This window comes from Anneissia japonica, unplaced genomic scaffold (assembly GCF_011630105.1).
Source record: "Anneissia japonica isolate Jap-2015-1 unplaced genomic scaffold, ASM1163010v1 scaffold288111_len316891_cov189, whole genome shotgun sequence".
Lineage (NCBI taxonomy): Eukaryota > Metazoa > Echinodermata > Crinoidea > Comatulida > Comatulidae > Anneissia > Anneissia japonica.
In genome coordinates, this window is record NW_022727056.1 from 19199 (window position 1) to 27013 (window position 7815).

At 32.8% G+C, this 7815-nt stretch overlaps 1 long non-coding RNA gene across 1 annotated transcript; it reads right to left on the reverse strand.

The window, feature by feature from the left end:
• Window positions 1–301: 301 nt before the first annotated feature.
• On the reverse strand, window positions 302–6443 carry LOC117113385. Its single transcript, XR_004446202.1, has 4 exons — window positions 6274–6443; window positions 3217–3250; window positions 1961–2084; window positions 302–691 (listed from the first exon to the last, which is right to left on the reverse strand). It is a non-coding gene; the product is annotated as an uncharacterized LOC117113385 (long non-coding RNA).
• Between the last annotated feature and the right edge of the window lie 1372 nt (window positions 6444–7815).

The following is a 7815-nucleotide window of genomic DNA, read 5'->3' on the forward strand; positions in this document are numbered from 1 at the left end:
CCAAATTTTAATCATTTACGATGAAATACATATCCAGGAACAAAAATGTAAAGCGGATTAGCTATTACCATCACTGTATTGTGTCAATTGGCAAATAACCTCCACATTCCCTATCCTCGCAGTACAAATTTATCTTTTTGTGACGTCACAAAAAGATTTTCAGTGACTTTCGGGGGGAATTTTTGGGGGTAAGGCATTGTCCAATACGTTTAATATTGGGTGTCCGAGGTTTTCCAATGACTTTCTAAACAATGATGATAAGATTTTGGATTTCTAGAAACCGTTTCATATCCATTTTAAGCTTGACCCATTATTCTGCGCATTTCACCAATTAGAAGACAACGAATTATATTAAAAGCACACAACCTTGTATCAACAACTGCACTAAATGTGTAAAGACCCTTTATGCTATTAAGCTAACAAATCCTAAATTATTAAACGCTAAATTTTTCCTCGATTCATTTGTACTCTTTTGTATTTTCAGACAATAATGTATACTTTTGACAATGTATTAAAAATTCTGAGTTAATTTAAAACGTTGATAAACACAAAAGGCATCCGGCCTACTATACAGATGAACAGAAACTCAATTTTTGGTGACTAAACAAATTTAACGAATGTAATTGGTACTTCAGTTATACTGTGTTAAAATACTTTCACAGCTCATCACAGATCACTTCAAAAAGCTTATCTGTAATGGAAAAAATATAATCATAAGTACTTTTGAATATACATTTTTTTCATTGCTTAATATAACATATTACCCAACGAATGATTCTCGTATTCTGGTATATTTTCCATTTTCTTGTATATCGTGGTTATTGAACATAAATAACTAGTAGTGCATAGAGACAAGATACATATGCAAAGGAATTTATCTCAGTTAATATAGAACTACAAGACGGAGAGGGTGAGAGGGAGAGGAGAGGGTAGACCACTGATGTATCCTGACACAATTGCAAGAGATAGGCCTAGGCCCTGCTGGTATTGCGCTAGCACTGGTCAAAGCGCTGTGGCGTGTCCGAGTGTCATCTATCTGATGATGGCTAGACGGATAATTGGTTATGTATTTATACTAACGTATTGTGGATATAAAGGCCTAGCAGTTATGCAATTTAATGGAGTTCCAGATTCCAGAATTTGGATTCACGTACTGTATGAATATTGTATTATACGTGATGAAGTACGGGTAGGGGGTAAATGAAAATGTGATGATTGTCCACGACATCGATGTGTTTGATTGTTTTGTCCAAAATATACAGCACGGGATTGAGGTAAAGTATTATCCTGGACATGGATATTTCTATATTAAGGTCAAGTAAGCTAAATATTAAATAATTTTCAATTTCAAAAAGATCAGTCGTGCGCGGCGGGTAGTGTAATGCGTAATATTTCAAATCAATTCAATGCGACTTTACTTCCAATTCCATCATCAATATACATTATGAAACATGAGTAATTCAAACATAACAATTATAATAAATGTAATTATTAAATTATAAGGAATTGGAAAAGGGCATACAAAGCAAGTATAAACTGTTATCATGTATCCCTAATGATAATAACAATAATAATAATAATAATAATAATAATAATAATAATAATAATAATAATAATAATTAATAAATAATAATAATAATAATAATAATAATAATAATAATAATAATAATAATAATAATAATAATAATAATAATAATAATACACATATTACATATGGATTTATTTTGAAATAAAATCAATCAATCCATCAATAAAAAATAATTTAATTATATGTATGCGTGTGTCAGAGAGGGGTGATGTATTGAGTATATTCAGGACAATGACGGCTCCAGCGGCTGTCTCTTATACACATCTAGATGTGTATAAGACCCCTCCCCAGAAAATATACCCTAGAGCGGCCACTGGTTCAGGAGTGTGTGTGAGAGAGGTGAGAGAGATAGAAAAGTAAGATTTTACTTACGGGCAGCAGCCGGTGGCACAGCAAGTTTTCGGGCACATTTTATAGGCGTCCGTAGAAAATATAGGCGCATTACAATATGGTCTATATCTTTCGCAGAGGTTTGGGTTACTATCAACACAATCAGCTGTATGGAAAAAAATTAAAAGCAGCTGTGAACATTTATATTTTTACGTAGAAAACATATAATCTATAATGGAAAATCACTAACAATCCTCTACATGAAACATAATTATTTCAATTTATATTTTGAAACATGATAAATAATAATGATAATAATAATAATAATTTCTGTAATAATAATAACAACAACAACAATAATAATAATAATAATAATAATAATAATAATAATAATAATAATAGTAATATAATAATTTATAAAACGTCAATATCATTAAACCGAAGTAAAAATCGATGGCACTGCGTATGTTTAGATGCTAAAAAGGTGGGTTTTTTTAAGTTTTGTCTTAAAAGTAGCAACGGAGGGTGATTCGGCAAAATTTTTAGGGAGGGAATTCCGAAGAGGGGTAGCTAAAAATAAAAATTATCTGGGGCCTAAGGATTTGATGTTAATTGTATGAACAATGAGCAAATTTAGGTCAGAATAACGGAAGGAGGGTAATGAGATTTGTTATGAGTACACTGGATTAGCACTGAGCTAATGAGAATGTGAATCACCAGCGACGATCAGCGATATTTTTCTCTATGTTTCATATCTTTATAAATATTTTTCTTATAATTATTTGGATTGAATCTGTTGCAGTCAATCAAAGCAAGGGTCAATAGCCTTTTATTTTTTCGGCGCTATGTCCATTTGTTGAGGTGGGTGTAAACAAACTAAATACTTTTGACAAATTTGTTAACGATAATCGATTTAGGTCATTTTCGTCCATCTAGTACCATCCATCTAGTACCATATCCAAACATTTCGTATAGCAACCTCCCTATGGTTGGGACTGAGTTACTTTTTCCAACCTGAGCGCTTTGATCACCTTTTTTTTTGTTTGAATAAGTGCAATAGAAGTAAAAATAATAATAATAATAATAAAAATCCACTAGCTTCTTGTGAGCGAGTGTTACTGTAAGCCAGAACTGAACATTCGCCTTTTCTCCTGCGTTGATTTTTAAAAATTGTCGGGAATGTCAATCCATATAAACGTTTCAGGTTATTGCTTCTTGCGATAGTACCGGTACGTTACTGTAAAAGCAGAAAGTCATGTAATGTTATATGTTATATATGTAAGTTGCCTTATACTCACGGTTTGCATCGTCCTGAGCGTCAGCTCCTTTGTTCTGAAATTAAGAAAATAGGCCTATATCAACGTCGGCACAATATTTCTTTTAAATTCAAAGCATCTTCAACTTCATAATGCATATAATAATATAATAATAATAACTATTAATGAATTTGAAATGTCAATAAATAAAGGAGAAATAATATTGTTCTATTATTGGTCCGCACGAAGCGCTGACCCAGAGCCTCACTGTTATTGTTGTTGTTTTTCTTTTGTAAACAAAACTTTAAACAATTTAAGAGCGTCCAGTGTCGCCAGTTTTGGACGGACTTGCATGACATTTTGTACACATAAATTAGAGGTGATTTCCAACAGACGTTCATCGCTCTTTTTTTAAGATTGTCCCCAGGGTCCCCCCTACACCTAGAAAACAAACAAAACAGGGGTTTCAAACTTTCAAAGCGTCCAGCGTCGCCCGCTTTAAATGGAAGTGCATGAAATTTTGTACACATAAACTAGAGGTGATTTCAAACAAGCGTTTATCGCCCTTTTTTTAAGTTGGTCCCCAGGGTTCCCCCTACACCTACAAAACAAAACAGGGGTTTCAGCAAGGACTGTACATTACTACCATTTACCACTACCGTAATAGTGTACGGTACGTCGCATGAATGGCGCAGTTGGTTAAGGATGTGTTCTAAAGAACTTAAAGTCGAATCGCGTATTTAGCAAGTTTGAATCTCGTATTTATTTTTTTTTTTTCATTTTGTCAAACAGTTCTCATTAAAAAGGAAAATTAACACCGAGGCGCGATTAGAACTCCCAAACTTCGGTTAAGGGTGTTCCAGAACTTAAGATCGTGAGTTCGAAACGGCTCTTGGCATTCTATTTTTTTTTCAATTTCAAGTATTTTAATTTGGTACAAATAATCATTCTAAACAATGTTTTTTTTTTTCTTGTACAAATAAACATTCTAAACATAAACATGTCGCATGAATGGCGCGGTCAGTTAAAAATGTGTGCTAAAAAACGTAAGGTCGTGAGTTTGGTCTTGGTATTCTACTTTTTTCCCCAATTTATTTATGTTAATTTTGTACAAATGATAATTTGTTCGTTTGTACAACTTACTTTGGCACTGTACGTGTCCTGCATAATCTATGTTTATTATATGTTTATTACAGTATTTAAGGAGATTTCGCAACCTTACGAAAACGATAACTAATACGTCATTATCGTTATTCGTAAATAAAACATTCTTGACAATATGCTGTGCAAGATGGGTGAGTGATTCAATTCGCAGGGTCGACACAGAAATTTTCTGAAGGGGTTGGGGAGCCAATAGGTAATTCACACCCACCTGAGCCACCATAGTTGGGGCTGAAGTGAGCAAATTTTAAGAAAAGGCCTATTTAGACGCTTTCAGATGGTAAAATTGCTTTTTCAAAGCAGTGTTCCTCCTCGATAGAATTATTGACCTCTTCCCGACGGGAGCTATTCTTCCCCTTCCTTAGACTTCCCTTAAAAGGCGTCTCAAAGGTCTAATTAAGGACATATAATCTATTCTATACTTGAGAATTAAAAGTAGAATATTTTATCTACATTTTTTGAAAAAAAAATTGTGAAAAAAAGCAAAAATAAAAACAAATATGTTCTGCCTTAGACAGTGTAATGAACTTATACAAACTTATGAAAAAATCATACATTGAAAAGTACTGGGGGAAGATAGCCGGGGGAAAATAGCCGACCGAGAGAAAAAAAATCACCCAGTTGAAAAAGCAGGGGGCAAGATTATATTAATAGTGCTATTTTCAGTAAAGTAAAACTTAAAACCACCTCGATTTTGAGTCTACGCAATTAACAAGCCTTCCAAGATTTTGCCAGGTATAGCTAGAACTTACAATACTAATCTTTGGCGTTTGTTGATCGTTTATGTATTCACACATAATGGAAAATTATTATCAAAAGATTTACTTTAAAAAAAAATTATCATTTGTACTAGTATTATTTTTTCACACGGGTCAGATCTAACGGCTCCGCGGGCCAGATTTAGCCAGCGGACCGCCTATTAAGAACCGGGATCTATATACTGATATAAAATAATATGTAAACAACGATTAGTACTAGGCCCTACTTTTCAAGTGATGTTTCTTTGTCAATTATAGTGTACGGCCCAATTAATAAGACATTATGATCACTCCTTAAGTGGTGGATACATAATGCCATCAATAATAAATTCCTTAGTCACATCGTTATTTATATTGCAGGGCTAAATTCCTAACAAAAAATATAGGCCTAGTAGGACTTTATCATCTCGGACGATTTCATTCCTGTGTAGTATTTCCGATTTTAAAATTCTCAATCAATAATCGACATAATTCGTTTTATTTTAAAGAGCACTTATGAAATGAAATCACAATACCATTTTCATCAGTTAAAGCTATATTAGTAGCTATTATTTTATCAGCATTTTAAAGAATTTGTCTTAAATGTTAATGATAGGCTTACTTTTGTATCAATGATAATCTTGTTAAAAACAAACTTTTAAAATCGATCATCAACGTCCTTAAAACAGAAATAAAAACTCTGAGGCTTGGGCTCTTAACTGACTAGTAGTCTTAGCGACCTGCAGCTAAAATAAGGTACCGTAAACCATGAGACACATCCTCGATTTACGTATTAAGCTTCTCAAATAATTACAGAAATAAAATGTCTTATTAGGAGAATACTCATGAATAATATAAACATGCTCTAAATATAATAATGTTAATCTATATAATAATTATTGTATTTTCATAATAGAAGATGCATTTTACTTAAATAGATTAAAAAAAACAACGTAAATAAAAGTAATTCAATTTTTATACTCATATGAAAAAGATTAGATTTTTTTTAATATATATAACAACATATCTTGGGATCTTATTTACTGTCCCGTTATGTACATTTCAAATCGTCAGTGCTCATTATGCACGTATATAACACGGAGTTATATATCTATTATAGGCCCAATAGTGTGACAAAATAATGTATGACCTATACATTTGAAACAAATAGTTGTGGATAAAATGACAAAGGTTATCTTACCGATAATATAATGGCCATGCTGATAAAGACGAGCAATGTGACTTTGAAGACCATCTTGAATGATGAGCGTATTTTGACTGACTGAACTTCCTTAAAACGGTGATTCTAGGGTAAGAGTTTGTTGCTTACTGACCAGTACAGGATTCTTTTCTCATTTTTATACTTCCCTCGCGAATATTTAATTCCTTAAGGTGTATGCGCTAACAAGTAATCTTTGGCTAAAATAAAGGGGCGTCAACAACCAGTCCTTTGTGTACATGCAAATAAGTGTCTTCATTAGCATATGGACCACAAATCAGAGCGTAAATTGCATGACCTACTTAGTAACTTAAAGAACAATGCCTAACGGTGCTATAATAATGTAATTATGCAATAACTTTTACGTTTATGGACTTGGAGATTTACATAAGTTGATGACAGTACATCATGATCGTGACGCGTAAGCCTACAGAGAGTTTATTCACATTGAACTCGATGGATTATTTCAATCTGAATATTCATAAATGTATGTGTAAGTACACCAATTATAGTTCATCGGATTAGTGTGAATTGCTTAGAATATGCGTAGGTCTATATAGTTGATGAGTATATTATTGTAATTTTGATTAGGTAAGTATGTTCGTGTTTTCCGTTCTCCACAACGTCAAGTTATTTGTCATCGTAATATCTCACATCGTAAACTATGACATAGAACAAAAGCATGTTTCTACAATATTTATGCTATTGTATGCGAACGTGGTGATATTATTGATAGTATCGGTGTTTGTTCTGTTTTGGTTGTTACATTACTAATTATTTTACAGTATCAACTTTACATGCAGAAAGATCCAAACCACCCGTAACTCAGTCCTAACATTGAGGATTCTTTCTTGGGCTTATGGCGTTTAGATGCCACCACTAGATCCTCTGTAATAGCACTCTCAGATGTTTTTGTTGAAAAGAGAAGTTTTGCTGTTATCTCGATTGACATTGATACATGCGTGAGCAGTTCAAACTGCGTATTGGCTTATTAGAATTTAAACAACATCTATCTGTTTCATGAACGAAATTATTGTCGTTTAAACACAACTATGATATTTAATTATTGCAAAAATACAAAACAACGAATGACCTACGACGCTGGGAAGAAAAATAATTTGAGTATTGAGTTGATTATAATACGCTTAGAATTTTTAACATTGTTAGTTAAAAATCAGCATAGGCTGTCATATTAAGTTTGTTGAATATTTATTTTAAAGAAATTCAAACTTTTCTAGCTCAACTACAGCTCCACTATGTGATAACGTTTCAGTCAGTTATACCAGGAGGTTAGATCTGCAAGTATATCCAATAGGTCTCTGTGGTCTAATGGGTATGATACTGGTATTGATAGCGAGAGGTTGTAGGTTAGAATCCCACCAGACAGTTTTTTTGAAACTTTTCGTTGACGAGGTATGCTTACGATTATTACATGTTTCTATTCCAGCGCTGTTATTATTATTTATCATGAATATATTAATATTTATCTACCTATGAATATATATCTGTCTCTTATACACATCT